Genomic DNA, 19,724 nt, shown 5'->3' with positions numbered 1-19,724 from the left:
GTCCCCATAAAATCCCTCTCCCCCCACCCTGTCCTGCACACCCCCCACCCTGCTGTGCCCAGCTCACCCAGCGTGGCTGCTCATGTGCTGTTCCAGCGAGGGTTTACTTCCAGATTATCTTTCCATGTACTCTGGGTCAGGCACTGTGCAAGGAGCCGGGGACACAGACCCAGTCGCTCTGTCCCTGTAGCAGTGACAGAGACAGCAGCCAGCCAAAGGACCGGGGCAGCGGGCCACCGGGCTTCAGGGGACAGCAGAGCAGAACCGTCCCCTCATCCCCGGCTTCGCAACAAGCATGGGGGGTCCCTGGGGGAGCTTTCCGATGCCCGCCTTGCATTGCAGGCACCGGGGTTGACACTGGTCTCGGCCATGTGTGCACCCGTGTGTGCACGTGTGTGCACAGGGGCCAGGAACTGCCATGAAGAAATCTGTGGAACCCTTCCCAGGAAGATGTTTTAAAATGTACAAATGACGTAGGGTGGCAAAGAAAAGACACGATATTGAGTTACCATTATCAAAATTTTTTTAAATTTGAAATACACCTGTCCTTTACCGGCACATTAAAAACCAAGTCTGGCAGGGGTGGGGCGGGGGGGTGGTGGTGTCTCTTTTCCAGGCAGTTTTGAGTGCAAATGCTACCGCGTGGTGTCTGCTGTAACAGTGCCGGACTGCAGAGTGGCTGTGATTTTGCAGCCACTTGGTGGTGACCAAGTCGCCGGCCCCGCTGACACAGTGTGAGATTTATGGCTCTGTCCACAGTCCAGTGAAATGTTAAACCTCAATTTTAGTTAGAAGTCGGTGACAATAAAGATGTATTTTTTCCCATCCACATGTATGAGCTTTCTGAGCCCTAGGTTAATAATCCTGGTTTACATTAATGAACCAGAAAGGAAAAAAATAACAACAAAATAAATAAAAAGACCAACTAAGCCAAGAGGAGGCCTGTGCCAACTAGAACATGCACGATGTATCCTTGTCAGTAAGTGTTAACAGAATGTTTGCTTTGGAGCGATTTAGGTCGCCTGATACCAGTGACACCTGCACTGTTGGTGACATAAATACTTCAGATGTGCCCCAGCAGACTCACCTCGAAACGGGGGAAGCACATTTTGCTCTAAAGATTCTATTCTTATTCAATTGGTTCTAAAGTTAGACTTGAACTTGAGACGTTTACAAATGGGTATGCGCTTACTGGTGACTAAAGGGTCCTATTCTCGGTGCCCAAATCAGACAATAAACATTACTGAAATGATTTTTTTTTTTACAACGGTATCTTATGGTCAGCAGGAAGTGGTTTGACTTTACCCTTAGAAATGCTTTCTTTCTGCTAAAACTTCACGGAGGAAAAGGGGTCCAGAGAGAGCAGTGATTTTACCACTTCAGTTGGCTCAGGGCGCCTCGGCCCATGAAGGAGAACGTAGGACTAGAGGCAGGTCTTCCGACGCCCCCGGGACCGATTTCCTTTCCGTGGTGCCGCCATGGCCCAGCTCAGCCGGGATAACGCAGGGGCGCCAAGCCGTAAATGGCTTTTCCAGCTCGTTCGATGAACCTGGTCTCTGCCGCCGGAGCTCTCCCCTTCCCCCTTCCGCCCCTCCCCCGTGCGGCAGGCCAGTGGGTGGCCCGTGAGCAGTCGCTATTGAGCCGTGTGGGTGCTGCTGGTCTGGGGTGAAGACGTGAACAATCCTTGGTGTTTTCGCTTGGTCCAACCCAGTTTTGGAACGCCAGGGGGAAGCCGCCACCAGCCTTTCTCCGCGCTCTCCATGGTGCCGGGCAAATGCCACCGTGTGCACGTCCCGGGGAAGGAGGTGTGGCTGTGGGCGTCCTTGAACTTTGCTCAACCAGGGTGGTCTGCGGCCCTCTCTTCCTCCCCAGGGGCCTGACGTGGGCTGTGCAAGCCCTGGGCTGCCCAGCTTGCCACCAGCCTCAGCTCCTCTCAAAGCCTTGGAGGAATGCCGGAGCCCTGGGGCCCTCGCGGTCGAGAAAAACGAAGGCCCAGAGAAGGAGAGGGACTTGCTCGGGGTCACACAGCCGGTGAGTGGCGGGAACAGAGGAAACTGAGGGCCCCTGATGCCAAGTTTTCCATCTTCCTCATTAGCCCCGTCCACCCAGGTGCCGGCTGGCCGCTCGGAATCGGGAGAAGAGCCCAGTCCCTTCGTCCCAGGAGCTCACGTGCAGGGAAGTGAGCTGGCTTCCTGCCTCCCCATTAAGGAAAGGCCTCCAGTGGCCGGACACTCGTGCCCGCCCTGGGGTTCGCAGTGATTTTGTGCAACTGCGTCCTTTCACGAAAGAGAGGGACGTGTTCTCCCCAAAGCACAGGGACGCGTTCACTGGAGGGAAGACACAGGAAGCTCCCCGGGCCGCGAAGAACAGTAAACATCTGGTCAGCTTCAGCCTGCCCTCTTCACCTTCCGGCCTTCCCCGCCCTCTGGGGGCCAGGCCCCCATGCCTGCAGCTCCGCCCCCTGGAATTCAGGACGCGGAGACCCCTGTCGCCTCCCGGTTGGCTGTTAGGCCGTGTTCCATCTCCATTTCCTTTCTGGAGCCTGCAGGCAGGGAGTGTCCCGCTCAGATGCGCCAGGCAGCCGGGAAGATAGAGGCTCCGGGGAGTGTATCCCGCCAGCTGCAGAGCTAAGCTCGCCGTTGGAGCAGAGGCAGAAGGCGCCGCCATGCACAACGGAGACAGCAGGGGGCGCTGGGGAGCGGCATCCTAACGGCCTATTCGGTTCGGCTCCAGGCTGCGTTTATTGCTCACGGGTTTAAGCTGGTTGGCTCCAGTTTTCTCCTGCAGTTCGTTTTTCCTTAACAAACTGTCACCTGCGTGCAGGTAGGGTTGTGGCTGCTTTGCTCGCCGTGTCCGCAGGGTCTGGCAGACATAAATGCTCGCTAAATTCTCAGTGGATGCATGGATGGACACATCATTCAAGCAGAGGTAGAACCCAAAGGTCCCTAAGGAGGGAGGACCAAGCTTCCCGTGGCACCTTCCCCTGGGCTGCTCGGGACGCTTCTGGACCACTTGGGGTGCTCCTTCTCACCCACGCACGGGGAAGGAGGGAAACTCGCGCGTGCAGTAGCTACAGCACATGCAAAATGGGTGTTGATGGGTTTTTCTGGGACTCTGCTTATTATTTACATTTTTTCTCTATGGGAAAATGCTTCTCATGGGTTGTATTAAAGAGGAAAAACATACTTCTTAAACTCTCACGGGCTGTGTTTGGGGACAATGGGGGAAGTGAAAACAAACATTCGTTCACACTGGGTAGGAATTAGAGCCTCGAACCTTTGCGGTCCAGGAATCTGTGTGTCCACATGGATTTTCTCCATCAACACGTGTTACAAGCCCAACAGCTATTCACAGGGGGACCTGTGGAATGTTCGGGTGTTTACAATAGCTTCTCATTCGCGGAAGTTTATAAATGATGGCGGGGCACAATCCACTTGAGATCTTTGGTGTGGAGTCAAGGCTATTATTCTTCACTTATTGTTAATGAAATGCACGCTGACAGGAATGGTCAGCATCTCAGAGCGCCCCCTGCCACGGGAGCAACACGGAGAATACGCCCACACCGCAGCCACGCGTGGGCTGAGCTTGGGGAGCAAAACCACTCGGGCCCACACTTTGGGTTTGTGAGAAAGTTCACAAATAGGTAAACTGCTGCTTTCTCAAAATGCTGCTTCCTTTTCCGACAGTCCCTTGTACCCAGACATATATTTTACATTGAACAACTCATTTTCATTTTGAATCTTGTGATCGTCTTGAGAGGTAAGTATCATTCACCCCATTTTACAAAGGAGAAAACTGGAAATTCAGTGACTGGCCAACCCACAAATAGGTTAAAACAGAGTCTAGCACCTCCTGGTGGCATCTTCCACACTCCCCCAACACCCCTGTTCCACTCATCAAAATTGATGTAACATTTAAAAAATTTAAGCCCTGATCTATATTAAGTTCACCATGATTTTTCCTGGCAGGTAATTAGTATAAACTTTACTTTCCAAATAACAGTCTAGGAAGAATTCACAGAAAAGCAGAATAGTTTCCATCAAGAGTGATAAAAGCACATTAAACTCTTCCCATGTTATTGCTTCTAGCCTGACAGTGGAAGATTCATCACCAACTTGAACTTGCTTTGAGTCATGATTAAATAACCTCTTAAAATTTTATTCAGCCTCTTCCAATCTATCTTCCCTTTTATTTATTCCCGATCTTTCTGTCCCCTCAGGAGTCAGGAGATTACAGCAGAGGGTTGCGGGGGTCTATGTCTATCCACACGGCCCACTCATCCCTGGGTCACTGGAGGTCAGCCGGCCACTCCTCCCTTTCTCCAGATTTAACATGCCTCCGGGCGTCCTTGTGACGGCCAGGGGATCAAATGAACACAAAAGCCCTTGGAGCACGACCCCAGCATCTCATTACTACTCGCCCTCCCTCTGGTGGAGCGAGGCGGCCCCATAAGGATGGACATCCCTCCCGAATTCACTTCACAGGAGGGATGTTGCTGGATGATACAAGGGCTAGGAGTCCTTTCCCCGTAGAAGAGCACCATGTATTGTGCCCCGACTGTATACTCGGAGTGTTACGGAGTCTCTCATCCTTCCCACCAGCCTACTAGACGGTTAATATTCTCCCCAGCCCACTTGGAAATTTAGTTTCTGAGTCTCGGAGAGAGACACGTCGGTAGTGATGGGGCCTGGGACGTGAACCCAGCTTTGGTGCCCCAGGGCCTGGGCTCCCTGCGCGGCTGGTCGGTTCTTTCTTGTCTGACTCGCGTTAAGCAAACTCACCAATAGATCATGCCTCGGTGTGACATGTGTGATTAAGAGCAGGAAGTCATTACTGGAACATGTTCATCTGCTCGTTTCCTCTCTGAATTCTTTTATTCCACCGAGAACAGAAAAAGTGTCCTCCCTGCCGATCAGTGAAATCCATGTAACAGATTTCAGGACACATAACTCAAAGGGTGTTTAATTAACAGTGCGTTGCAGGATAGTTTATTTTTAAGGATGGGACTGTGACCTCTCACCCACAAAACTCAGTCACGAGAGAATGCCAAGGAGGGAGGCACGCACAGGAGTGAGAACAGTTTGTTCTTCAAAAACCTAGTTATGGCAGGTCGTATCCGATGCTCGAGGCTGGGGAATTGTCTCAAAGAAAGAGCTGTTTTCTTGGTCCCATTATATAATAAAAGTGGAATCACATCAGCTGTGGAAAGCCAGGGGATGACCGTGTCAGTGACCTGAGCGCCTGATGGGAACTACACGCATGGCACGCTCCCTGTGGGCGTATTTTAGGTCCAGCGAGCTCCCTCGGAAGCTCCGAGGACCCCAGGCTACTTTCCCACAAAATCTAGCCAGTGTAGGGTCAGGGAAGTCCGAGGGATTTTTATTACTGGCACCAGGAGGGACTGAATCAAAGAGGTAAGTCTGCTAAAAGCAAAAACAGACAAATAAACAGGACCCAAGAACCCAGTGCGGCCCAAGTTAAATAGAACTATGAATTTGTTAGAACATATTATGTCCCTTCCCATCACTGCAACGTTTGGTACCAATTCTGCCCTCCTTCTGGGAACTTGCTTCATTCTTGGGGCAGCGACGTTGACACCGCTGGTCTCCTGGCCCCTCTGGCTGTCCTGCTGTCTAGCTGGGCTCTCTTCTTCCTTCTGCCCAGATCTGTGGGTTCGCCAGTGCTCCTTCTGCGGATCCTCGCTGCAATATTGTGATTGGTGTGGAATATATGCATATATTTGGTTATTCAAATGACCGAACTATATAGCTCATTCACATTTGGTCATTTTCCAAAATCCTTGGAATTTCCTAAGTGATGGGAGCATAAAGGTGTCTTATTGTGTTTACGAGGTGACTTTTGGACCCTGACTGAGGATGGAGGCTGGTTGCCATGGCAGCCAACCACGTGATTAGAGAGTTGGACAGTTCAGTGCCCCCAGTCCCACTACCTCCAGGGAGTGGACAAGACCTGGAGGTTGAGTTGATCGCCAATGGCCGATGATTTCATCAATCACAGCTATGTAATGAAGCCTCCACAAAAGCCCAAGAGGATGTGGTTCAGAGAGCTGGTGAACATGTGCAGGTTTGGGGACAGTGACACCCCTGGAAAGGGCAGGAAGCTCCCAGCCCCTACCCCACCCGTTGCCCTGGGCATCTCTTCCATCTGGCCATTCCTGGGTCAGAACTTCTTATCATAAATCAGCAAAGTGGTCAGTGAAATGTCTCCCTGATTTCTGTGAGCTGATCTAGCAAAATAACCGAGCCTGCAGGTCGGAGGGTAGGGTGGGAACCTCTGATCTGTAGCTGGTCTGACAGAGCCCAGGTGAGAGTGTGTGCTGTGGCAGGCATCTGAATCAGGACAGGCTTGTGGGACCGAGTCCTCAACCCGTGGAATGTGATGCTCTCTCCGGGTAGACCGTGTCGGGATTGAGTTGAATGCTGGGACACCCTGCTGGTCTCCAGTATTGGAGGTGGGGTCTCAGAATATCCTAAAGACCTACCTTTCTCACGATCTACACAGTTGCTTGGTGAGCTGGTGTGTGGCTGCCAACCCCTGCATTGGCCTCCAAGATCCTGCTCCCTGGCCTTCAGGGGGATTGCTAGTTAAAATGTGCATTGCATTTTAGGTTATATTTGCTTTTCACCATGCACCAGGTACCTTCTGTGTTCCAGGTGTTGTGCCATGCATTCTACCTGCCTCATCTGTTTTAACATCACTGCATCCCGAGCTCATCCGTGAGGATGCTGAGGTTCAGGGACGACAAGAAACTTGCCCAAGGTCACACACCGAGGAGGTCACAGAGCCAGGATTCAGAGGCACGACCCTCTGGCTCTTAACCTCATATTCTCCTTCTGTGCCCGGTGCCTGTCTTGCCGTGGCACTTGACCCTGGGCTGTGGCCTGTTACTGTTTTTTAGGATGAAAAAACCAGAATGTGTTTATACACTAAAGGGGAAGAGCCAGTGGGACAGGAGAAGCGTGAGTCTTCATGATAAAAACAGCTGGCATTGGTTAAGCGTAGCCGTGTGCCAGGAGCTCTGCTAAGCGCTGCAGTAGCATGACACCCCGAGTCTTTCGTAACACACTTGTAAAGTGGGCACTGATCGCTTGCAGATGGGAAAAGTGCCGTGTTGTCCGCCATCTCCCAAGGCAGGTGATTTGAACACGACGGGGCTGAACTGCTGTGCTGGGAGACGCAGAGGTCGCCACCTTCCCCGCACGGGCGCCCAGCTTCCGTTCAGGGGGCACCTGCTCCATGCCCAGCGCCTTATTTACGTGAACACTGCAGCTTAGTGTCTCCCTCAGGGGAACCCTATGACGTCCCCATCTTAAAAGTCGGAAGAGCGAGCCTGCGTGGCTGGTGACCTGCTCCAAGACTTTCTCTGGTCTCTTACCATGCTCGACCATGAAGGAGGATGGATGTGGGGCCCTGCACCCTCAGATCATCCCCAGCATTGCGCCCAGCACTTCTGTCTCGTAAACCGGCCTGGGAACCCCAGCTCAGCCCGGGGGTGCCCTGGAGTGCGGGGACTTAGCCACTCACAGCCCTGACTCCCCTGTAGGGACTGGGGCCGCTCTGGCAACTACACCTCTGCTTCTTTTTTCTGCGATTTTGTAAAAACGTTATTCTGTTTCCAGGCAGAATGTTAAAATTTACATGTCGTTTTAAAGACACAGCCAACTGAAGTAAAATATACAAGAAGTTTATGATAGAAGATACACATAGCAAACCTGAAGGGTTAGCTTCATGTGCCCTTCTAGGCCCGTGAGGACTTGTAGAAATCACACTGGCCTTGTGCATCAGTGATTTGGTTTTTCTGAAAGTCCTTGTTGACCCCCTCAAAGAGCAGATTGTCCTGTGGTGTCTAAGAAATCGGTGAATAGCTAGGTTTTTCATTTCATCAGAGTACAAAGCATTAATTTCAACCCTTGGCCTTCTGACAGAATCCAGTATCTGTTTTCATAAAAGAACACTTTTATTAAGTGTGCAATAAGACCGGGAATGTGTGAAAACAGAAAGCATTAAGAGAGTAAAGGAAATCCAGAAACAAGCTGAACAAAGGTGTTTTTCAGTAAGAGACCATGGAGAAGTTTTATTATTCCAAATGACAGAATTTGGGGTTTTAAAAAAGTACCAGATGTTTACCTTCTTGAGTCTTCATCGATTCGCTTTGTGGCACAGAGATGCCGTGTGTCTGCTTTCTGATTCAGTAATCCCGTAATACGATTTCATCAACAAACTTAGTAACAAGGAAAGAACGTATTCCTTTTTGGTTTGCTTTTGACCAGGGAGCCCTTGGTCCATGGCGCTGTGAAAGGCACCCCCTTCACTAAATAAAACATTTCTCTTTTAGAAAAATATGTTCATTGATTTTTTTTCTTTTTCAGAGAGAGAGGAAGGGAGGGAGAAAGAGAGAGGGAGAAATATCGATGCAAGAGAGAAACATCGATCGATTGCCTTCTGCACATGCCCTGACTGGGGATTGAACACACAACCCAGACATGTGCCCTGACTGGGGTGGGGGGTGGGGATCCAACCTGTACCTTTGTACAGGGTGATCCTCCAACCCACTGAGGGTTTTGAAATGGTGATGCACAGTGTATTTTGGTCTAATCATAAACATTTCTTGAAAATAATCAGTCAGGAAAAAGTCATTGAAAAAACGTTGAAAAAGAACAGGAAATGTAATACACATTTTTGACGAATGAGAAGCTCGGGGAGGAACAAAGGTCGGCAGGAGAAAGACGGTAAGCACGTTAGGACTTCCATATGTCACCGACCAGCAAACGGTGTCTGAAATGTTTGCGTTGGTTTCCCGTTTTCCGGAGCCCAGTTTCATCCCGCTGGTGTGTCAGTTAGGGAGGCTTCGCCTACAGGAAACAGGAAGCCTGGCTTCGGCGGGTGGCGGTTGTTTTTCTCATCCACCCAGAGTCTGGGGTGCGGCGTTCTGGGATGCGGGGGCCAGCAGTGCCATCAAAGCCCAGGCTCCTTCCACCTTCCACTTTACCCTCAGGGTAGGAACGTTGGCCTCGCGCCCTCAGCGTCGGTTTATGGCTGCAAGCGAGGTGCTCCTGGCCTCCTATCTGCGCCGATGCCAGGAAGGGGAGAAGATTACCAGGGACACCTTTGCTTTTACGAGAAAAGCAAGAACTTTCCTAACAGACCTTCCATTGGCCAGCACGCTGTGTCTCGGCCAGCCTCGCCGCAAAGCAGGGTGGGGAAGGCCGCGCGCAGCCCTTCCAGCCTGGCTGTGATGGACCGAGGTCAGGGGGCGCGGGAGTCGGCTGCACCAGCCAGCGGCGCGCGCCACGTCGTGTTAGTTTCAGCTCCGGCTCGCACAGGAGAGAAAGCTCACGGGTATCGCGCCCCCTGGGGTGCAAAGAGGCGGAGCTGGCCACCAGGGTAGGTCCCTGTAATCCAGCACCCATGTTTTTCCCACCCGAGCTCTCCACGTGTCTGAACGCGGCGGCGGCAGTAAAGCGTGGCATCTCTCAAACGTGTTTACTGCGGGCGTACATCCTGATCCGTTCCTTTTTAGACCAGTAGTTTGAGGATATCAATATGTTATCTCTATCATTGTTGTGTAATAAGCATTATTATTCCAGTTTTTTAAAAATGTGTTTAACACCACTAAGCCTTAAAAATATTGATGGAAGCATCATTTATGATGGAGAAGCACTGCGGGAAAGCCTTTGATTTTTAACGGTAGGGGAGAGATTGGAAAAGGCGTGTACCACAAACAATGATAGAGACAGCTTCAGAAGAATGTTGATATTTACAATATTCTATTAAATAGATAAGTTAGAAAACTCTATGTACAATGTGGCCCTAAGTTTGTAAATATACATCCTGTACATAAAAGCTACATATAAATACAGCAAAACATTCTTGGTGGTTATGTTTAGGTAATGAGAATGTGTGACGTTTTGGTTTTCATTTTTGTATTTTTTGCAATATACGGCAATTTAATTTTTTTTCATGTTGACTACTTTCTTTTTTTTAAAGATTTTATTTATTTATTTTAGAGAGGGAAGGGAGGGAGAAAGAGAGAGAAAAACATCAATGTATGGTTGCTGGGGGCTGTGGCCTGCAACCCAGGCATGTGCCCTGACTGGGAATCGAACCTGCGACACTTTGGTTCACAGCCCGAGCTCAATCCACTGAGCTATGCCAGCCAGGGTAGTCATTTAATTTTTTAAAGTCAGGTTTATTGAGGTATGACTTACAGACAGTAAAATTCACCCTTTTTATGTGTGTGACTTTTTATAAAAATGTAGTTGTACATCCACCATTACAATCAAAACACAGACTATTTCCTTTGTCCCCCCCCCCCCAAAGTTCCCTTCTGTCCTTTTGTGGTTGATCCCTTCCTCCTCCTCACTGGCTCATGGCAGCCACCGATCTGATTTCTGTGTCTATAGTTCTACCTTCTCAGGAATGTCCTGTACGTGAAAATAGGTAATGTGCGGGCTTCTATCAGTTAACACTAGTGATTTTGAGATCATCCGTGCTGTGGCGTGGACCAGTTGTCCATTCCTTCTTACTGCTGAGTGGTATTGCACAGCGGATGCTCCATGACTCGTGCATCCTTTCAGCGGCTGGTGGACACTTCCGGTTTTCAATTTCGGACCAATAGTACATGTCAGTTTCCTGCAGCTGCCCCAACAAAGTCCCACACACTGCGTGGCTCACATAACAAAAATGTATCGTCTAACATGGAAAAAATAAGAAGAGAGGAAACAACGACCAACCAGAGGACGTGACAGGGAGGCTGAATTTGTCTCCTGAAGGAGAAGTCTGCGGAGAAACTGAGGCTGCCATGCACCTGCCCAGATCCGCAGGTTGGATTGATGCTCAGTGGCCCATAAACCCCCAGGGTGGGAAACACTTTAAAAATGGACCCCTGACAATGCTCTGGCAAGGCTGGGCAGAACTGCCGAAAAACTGCAAAGCAACTTCTAGGGGTTCTCTCGGGATAAAAGACCTCCCCCCTCACCTGAGAAGCCATCTGCCATCGGCGATGGCCAGTGGGCACTTCAACTGGGACCTCACGTTATTGTCTTAACAATGACATGGACGAGAACATAAAACAGGCATCGCAAAAGTGATCGAAGCCTTGAAAGGAAGACTTGAATCCTCAGAAAATAACAAGATACTCTGAAAAAAAAAGAACTGGCAGATTTGAAGAGTAAATATAACTCCTAAAAATGATAAATACAGTCAACCTAAAAACTCATATCTAGATCAATCAGATACAGATGAAGAGGCAGCTGATGCACTGGAGGAGGAATGGGAAGATATTCCAAGATCACATCACAGAGAATAAAGAGATAGAAAATATGACAGAAATTAAAGGGCTTGGGGGAGCTTCCCATGTTTTAAGATGTGGCTCCTTTGCAGTCTTCTCGTATAGAAAAGGGACTATTACAAGGCAATATGCTCTTTAATTTTCTCCATTTTAGGAACTAAAAAAAAGGATATAGAGAACAGTCTTAAGAAAGGATCTGGTCTTTAGGGATATCGACCCCGTGAAAGGGTTTCTTATTAGGAAATTAGAATTAATAACAAGGTGATTCAGCCTGGCTGGTGTGGCTCAGTGGATTGGGTACCAGCCTGTGAACCAAAGGGTCACCAGTTCAATTCCCAGTCAGGGCACATGCCTGGATTGCAGGCCAGGTCCCCAGTAGGGGGCACATGAGAGGCAACCACACATTGATGTTTCCCTCTCTTTTTCCCTACTTTTCCCCTCTCTCTAAAAATAAATAAATAAATTTTAAAGAATAACAAGGTGATTCAATGAAGGCTACGGTTGCTATGAAGGCAGAGGAGACTGGGTCAGACAGTAGCTCTCTGTTCAGGCATTTGATACCCAAACTCCCCATGAAAGAAGTTTTTAAAAAAACCTTTATGGGCAAATGGGAGAAATAATCGTTCAACGGTGATACTTAATGCTTGAGTTTAATGTGCGAAGACGGTGCACTTTGACCCTGGTGCATATGCTTCTTTTAAGTCTTATTCCAAATATTTACTTCTATGAAGCCAAAGAGTCATGGGCAAAGCAAGAAAGTTATGTTCATAGTTCAAGTGTTTCTTGCTAAAATCATCCTGATTATTTCGGTCACATCTGGATCAAGTTTATAATTGGGGGCCCACGGCCAAGTACAAGGATCCAATATTTACTTGGAAATAGCAACTACAGGCACGAGCAGCAGGCCAAGGAGGAGACGATCGGTCTCTTTGGAGCTGACTGGTATTTCCAGCTGATACAGTACAACACGCTTCTGATGACAACTGCCTTTCAGAAACAGCACGGACTGCTGGCCAGTGGATGGAGGAAGAGCTGGAGGCTCCTCCGGGCCGTGGACTGGTCCGCTTTTGGAAGTCCTCAGACGACAATGGCCTTCAACCAGTCTTTCTTAAAATAGAATAAGGAAGGACTCGTTCCAAATGTTTAAAGTAGATCGGTAAAAAATGTTCGCCACCCGCTTCTGGGAAAGCTATTTTGTTCTCCCCCGAACCCCCTCTCCCTCCTCAAGGAGGGCGAAGCTTCGCAATCCAAGACCCGCCTGCCAGGTTTCTCGGATAAACAAGACTTGGCGGCCCTAGGGTGGTCCCTGTCTTGAGAACCGATGGAGCTTGGAAATGGGGGTGAAGGGAGAGGAAGGGCTGTTCTTAATGACAAGGAATAGGGGCTTCCAAAATAACTAAGGAGTTTGAAATGCCTGGCCTTGGTTCCTGGCACGGCGTTTCTCCAGGCGATTTTAGGCACAGAGCATAAACGCGAAGCCAACTTGGCTACGCCAGGGGCTGGCAGTAGACCCGGCGGAAACGCCAGGGCGAGAGCCATCAGGCAGCCAGAACTGGGCTTAGTGTACAGAGAGACCAGGTTTAAAAGACAATAAACTTTTGGAGAAAGCAGGATAATATAAACTTTGGGGAGGGGGGGAGAACCTAAGCTTTATAGGAAAGCCAGGAAAAAAACTGCCACTCTTTGAGATACAGGACGAGAAACACGCTCCCTAGGACAACACTCAGTGACTATCAAGCACCAGAAATGAAAGAAAACGCAGACAGTGTTCGGCTTTGCTGCTGTCGGTCGATATTTGTTTGAAATGGAGGGTTTTAAAGCGTTTCAGCCCTTCTTTAGGATCCTGAGGAAGTCCCCGGATTCAAGCAAAGTAGGTGAGAAGTAGGAGCTTCCACTGGAAGGACAGTAAACAGGTTGAGTTTAGCACTCGCCAGCGACGCTGAAGGAGAAAGGGGGAAAGTTGCAAAACAATAAATAGCATTTTTCCAGCTTTCTTACAAAAGAAGCCATTGTTCGCTGAGCTGCTAACACTTCTTTTTTTTTTTTCAGTAAGAAAATTGTGGCTTTCTGACAATGCTAAAAAAATCTGCTTTTTCGCTCTCCCTGTTGGGAAGCTCGGAAGCCCTTGGACTTGCTGCGAGACAGTCCTGGTGACCGCGGCAAGGTGTGGAAAGGAATGAAGTTTTTAAAACTGTACACTTGTGTGCAAAAGAGTCAAAGGCAAAACCTCAGTTTTTCTTAATGGGGCATCGTTCCCAAACCCTATCAAAGGTTCCTTTATCTCAGGGTTTGTCAACCTCGGCACTGTGGACATTCTGAGCTGGAGTGGGGGTGGGGGCCTCTTTTCTGTGTGTTTTAGAACATGCAGCGGCATCCCTGACCTCCCCCAACTATATACCCACGACAGCCCCTCCTCCCCGCAAGCTACAATAATGAGAAACACCTCCAGACACTGAGAAGTGTCCTGGGAGACCCTGGGCTCTGAACCCCTGGTTTGTTTTCCCGGTGTTGAGATTGAGCACTTGAGGTTCCCCGTCCAGTTACAGTAGAACTGGAGTAGCCCGTGTGTTTCACTGGTGCCCTCACCCCTGGAGTGCTTGAGACCAGGCGACTCATGTCGCAGTGGCGCCTGTACAGCATCTCTGGACTCTCCCTGGCTTTACAAGTACCAGTGAGGACAACGATGCTCTGAAGACGACAGAGGGGCGGGGAGAGGGAGGGGGCGGAGAAGGGGGGGAGGTGAGAACCGGGGAGTGAAGAGAGAATAAAGACAGAGCGTATATACCCCACTCTCCACACACGAGAGAGGGGACCGCGGACCAGTCCAGTGAAGGTATGAGGACTCGATGAGTTTTTTCATCGAGAACGGTTCTCCTTGTTGCAACGACCTCTGTGGCTTAATTCCTTCACACGCAGGGCGTTTCCTGGTTGCAATGAACACGGACTCAGCCTCGTGGAAGTAGCCCCCCTCCCCCACCCCACCCCACCCCCACCCCACCCCCACCCCATCTGACCGGGAGGATTTATTTCCAGGACAGATTTAAACAAAGTCGATGTTCTGTTAGGCACTGATTGAGAAAAGCTTTTAAACCTGCTCAGATTGTGTTGCGATTTGTTGACATCCACGCCCATTTGGATACAGATTCAAAAAACATGTGCTGGACGCAAGGCCCTCGACCAACGCTAACAGCGTGCACTTGGGTGCACTTGGGTGCACTTGACTGCGACGAACACCAGCAAGATCTTCCGCGGCAAACGTCCCTTGCGTTTACAGGGCACAGAGCACCCGGCACACGGACGCGGAAGCGATTGCACGGAGTTGAACTGTGAGGTGAGCGCAGGAGTTCCTCCTGGGAGGGGGCTGGGCCAGCCCCCCAACAGCTGCGCCCCATGAACTCGAGAGCTGAGCCCTCCACCCAGGCAGGCCAGCACGCCCGACCTGAGCGACGGCAGGTGTTCTTGCGCCTCTCTGTCTTTCTGCTTCTTCACCGCGTCCCTCTGCATCAGGGCCCTCGCCTGCTGGTGACCTCCGCCTGCTCACCTGTCCTGCCAAAGGGAAATGGAGTTCAAGGGCTGGGTGTGGCGCTCCAGCTGGGACCGCGCCACTGCGCTGAGGTACAACAGTTCCCAAAGCTCCGATAGGGGTGATTGATCTTTGGTTTTGCCCTGGTCACAGCGGGCAAGGTGCGGCACTGGGCCTATGGTTATTACTGGGCAGTTGTGAGGACGACTGTGCGGTTCTGAAATTGTCGACACAGTTCCTTCTCTTCCGTAAACTGCCGAGGGGCCCTGCCCTGACCCTGGGCCCCATCCTACCAAATATTTTAAAATATTTTGAATATTACCTCGCCCGGGTTAGTGCTTTGGATGTTTCTAGCTAATGACTGGGTTGTAGAGGGAAAAAAATGTCCTTGAGTTTGCAGGTCACACCTGCAAGGAATATTAAGAGGACACATTTGTCGATCTTTTGGGGCCGGATGGCTAGTTAGAAATGGGGAGAGGTTTCAGAGGAGTGCATGGAAACATGGTTGTCATTTCCTGCACCTTGGCGTTGCTGATCGTCACCCTTGGTCCGAGAGAGCTGCGTGGAGAGAGAGGAGAGCACGTGTGTGCCCTGGAGCAGGTGAGCGCTCCGTGAGCATCTGGGACGGGACCTGTGCTGGAATGCAGGTCTGAATGTCGAGTGGGAGGATCGCCTCGGGATATTGTTTCATGAGGGTTAGTAAGATAATTGATTAATCAGTGCAACAAAGGCGAAGCACGTGTTCTGTGACAGGTTTGGTCTAAAATACAGAGTGGAACCCAGCCACAGACTAGCCGTCAATTTAGAGGGAAACATGAGGTTGAGAAATGAAACTGCGCAGCCAGGAATTGGTGGGCCAGAGACAGGTCTGGCATTTGGAAAAGGATATGAAACATAATGAGCAGAGAATGAAGCCAGCCACGGGCACAGACATTACAGATAGTTCCCGTGACACCGGAATCCGCAGACACAGGATGCCGTGCTCTATGAGGCAACTCTCCCACTATACTTGACCTTTCTAGACCTGAGCCGCCGAGCTCCGCCTGGGCCCCGCCTTGCAGGAAGGATGCTGGGAACCTGCAAATGCTCAGAGAGTAGCCAAGGAGCAGGGGGAGCGTCACGGACACGTGACAAAGGCAGTCACTCCGGGTGCTCTGGGGGCACTGTGCCGGGTACAAGCTCTGTTGCTGTCCGTAGATTCTTAACAATTTTACCTTTGAACTTGTGTTTTGTGAGTGAAGTGAACGGGGCAGTGGGGCACATGTGTGCACAGAGGACGTGTGTGCATGCTCATGTCCTTGTGCCACGGAGTCACATACAGCGTTCCCGATGGCCCCCTGGGTTCCGGGGCACACGTAACTGGTACCTGCGCTGAGTCTTGCCCTACTCCCGTGGATCCTGGGCCCACTGGAATCCTGTGCTCATGGTCTCACTCCCTGCCCCACGTCTGCACCGGCAGGGGTGCTGACCTCCCCAAGGAGCCCCACTCTGCACTGGAGGCAGACCCTGCTTCCCACACAGAAGGAAGCTAATGGCATGCAGAGAAACAAGACCTAGGAACCCCGCCATTTCCTTCCTTTCTCGGGAACTTCCTGTGAGAGCCAAGCACTGATGCTGAAAAGGATGGTGCAGGAAGGAAGGGAAAAACAGGGCAGCCCACGTCCCTTTTGGTTCTTCCTCGGCCGCGTCAGGGAGAGTGCGAGGGTTCAGTGGGCGCGTGTCAAAGAGTGGAGTGAGCTTTGTGTGGCATTTTCACTGTTCTGAGAGGAATGAAACATATGCATTTATGAGTTATGAAATACAAACTGTGTAATTTTGGTATTTCTGCTCTCTTATAGTTTGCATTTAACACTGGCATTGCATAACATAAGATGAATGGTAGATTCATTCGGACAATTAAACCCTTAAAGTTTTCTTTGCTTAAATGGTTATTGGTCCTACTATGTGCTCAATAATTATTATTAAAATTTTTTATTGATTGATTTTTAGATAGAAAGTGGGGTGGGGAGAGAGAGTCTCTTCTACTTATTTATGCATTCATTGGTTTTTTTCTTGTATGTGCCCTGGCTGGGGATTGAACCCACAACCTTGGCATACTGGGATGATGCTCTAACCAACTGAGCTACCCAGAAAATTGCTAGTATTTTTAATTAGGGTAAAATAGATGCAAAACTCACCATCTTAACCCTTTTTAAGTGTACTATTCAGTGGCATTAGGCATAATCACATTATTGCATAACCATCACCATCACCTGTTCTAGAGCTTTCTGTCTTCCGCAACTGAAATTCTATCCCCACTAAAAAAATAACTCCCCGTTCTTCCCTCCTCCCAGCCTCCGGCAACCGCCATCCTGCTTTCTGTCTCTATGTACTTCACATAAACAGAGTTACAGATACCTGTTCTCTGTGACTGGCTTATTTCACTTACTGTCCCCAACCTTCCGTCACGTGGCAGTGTGTCAGAATGTCCTTCCTCCTCGAAGGCTGAATAAGATGCCCTTGTATGAATGTACCACGTTTTGTTTACCCATTTACCTGCTGACGGACACTTGGGCTGCCTCCACCTCTTGGCCACCGGACATAGGTGTGCAAACGCTGGGTCAAGTTCAAGTTCCTGCTTTCTGTCCTTTGGGGTTTACGCCCAGAAGTGGGGTTGCTGGGTCACATGGTAGTTCTAGCTTTACGTTTCTGAGGAACCTCCACACTGGTTGCACAGTGACTGTGCTACCAACCGTCCGCCGCGGGGCCAGCTGTGCAGCCTGGTTAACACCTATGTTCTCTTCTCTTGAGCTTCCCGCACGGGTGTGTGGTGGCAACTCATCGGAGTTTGGACATGCATCTCCCTGTGTTTTTTAAGATTTTATATTTATTTTTAGAGAGGGAAGGGAGGGAGAAAGAGAGAGGGGGGGGAGAGGGGGAGAGAAACATCAGTGTGCAGTTGCTGGGGGCTGTAGCCTGCAACCCAGGCATGTGCCCTGACTGGGAATCGAACCTACGATGCTTTGGTTTGCAGCCTGCGCTCAATCCACTGAGCTACGCCAGCCAGGGCTACCCTGTGGTTATTGATGTTGCCCCTGCTTTATAACACATACAAATATTTTTCAAGGAAAAAGTGTACAAAATAAGCACTTTAACATCACTTTCCCCTGCTTTTTGAGAAAAGGGCCCCACCTTCTCATTTTGCATGGAGTTCTGGAAATTCTGCTGCCAGTTCTGCTGGTGAGAGAGAAGGACTGATCGGGAAAACAGGCTGGGTAGTGGTTTAATCTGAGCTTGTGACACTTTGCAAGCAGATTTGATCGCCTGGTGCCCCTGTGTCTGGACCATGAAAATGGACAAAACAGACTCAGTGGGAGTTGTCAGAATTTAGTTGTGAAGGAAAACAGCTTGGTGCAAGGCGGTGCTGCTTGAAGGATCTGGTGAATGATTTCTCTTTGGGTTCCAGCTTCCAGGCTGCCACCTGTCACCTGTGCAAATGCTGGGCATGCCTGTTAAATCTCTCCCGAGCCTTCATTGGTCAGGCAGGAAGGCGGGGGTGGGTCTGAGATGGGTCAGCTTTGTCCTGCCAGGCACTTGCCTCGAGCTAGCCGGAGCTGAGGTGGGGAGGGAGGGACCTTTGTCTTTCCACAAGGGGGATTGGGTCATTTCTGCAGGCCCGGGAAGTTCTGGGGAATCTGAGGATTCAGGATTCTCCAGTGTGTCTGCGCAGACAAGTCCACCCCAAGTCTCGAGGTCCTACTCCTTCCCCACCAGGACCCTGGCTTTGGCATCGGAGACTTGCCCCAGCTCAGGAGGCATTCCTTGAAGCCCTGGGCCGGGTCTTCAACTTCGGGAAATGAGAGTCTCCTTAGAGACTTCCAAGGAAGTCTCTCGCTCATTGTCACATTTTGCTTTAAATTCATGATTGGGTGCCTGTACTTGTCACTTTCCTTTTTGAAAGCCATGAATGGTGTTTAGCAGTAGGCACCCCATTCTGAAAGTCCTTATATTGAGTTGGACAAAAAGTTCATCTGGTTTTTCCATATGATGGCTCTAGTAGCACTTAGTTGTCTTTAAGGTCATTTGAAACAATTTTGTTAGGTTGTATTGTGACAGCTCTCATACCTGCGTGCATTAAAAATAAAGTCGATGAACTTTTGTGGAGCCATTTTAATATTGAAGTTGGAAGAAAATATGCAACATTTGCAGTGTATTGTGCTTTATTATTTCAAGAAAGGTAAAAACGCAACTGAAACACAAACACCTTTGTGCAGTGCATGGAGTAGGTGCTGTGATTAACTGAATGTGTCAAAAGTGGCTTGCGAAAGTTTTGTGCCAGAGATTGCTCATTTGAGGGTGCCCCATAGGTCGGGTAGACCAGTTGAGGTTGACAGCAATCAAATCAAGACATTAACTGAGAACAATCAATGTTATACCATGCGGGAGGTGGCTGTCATACTCCAAATGTCCAAATCAATAAAGTTACTGTTGAGAATGAAAAATGTCTATTTCATGGAAAAAACTAAGCCAACTTCTCAGCCCACCCAATAATTGCTCTATCCCCCAGTCCTCTCCAAGGCCAGAGCAGGCCTGGGGTGCGCTTGCTGAGCAGGGAGGAGGCCGCGAGGCTGCAGCACAGTGAGGAAGGGACAGGAGGCAGGCCAGGAGGTCACAAGCATCACGTGGGGATACATCGTGAGAGACTTGCAGGCCACTGAGAGGGTGTGGCCTTTGTTCTAAAGATGGAAAGTCACTGGTGAGTTTTGAGCAAAGGTATGGATTCCAGTGAGAAGAATCATTTCCACCCTCCTGGATTTAGCTGGTGCCCGTGACAAGAGTGAGGTCAGCGGAGTGTTCATGAGAATGAGCAAAGGAGGAAAGACAGCAAGTACGCACATAGTTTTCAAGGAC

Source organism: Phyllostomus discolor, chromosome 14 (assembly GCF_004126475.2).
Source record: "Phyllostomus discolor isolate MPI-MPIP mPhyDis1 chromosome 14, mPhyDis1.pri.v3, whole genome shotgun sequence".
Lineage (NCBI taxonomy): Eukaryota > Metazoa > Chordata > Mammalia > Chiroptera > Phyllostomidae > Phyllostomus > Phyllostomus discolor.
Note: the sequence above shows the minus strand (reverse complement) of the source record.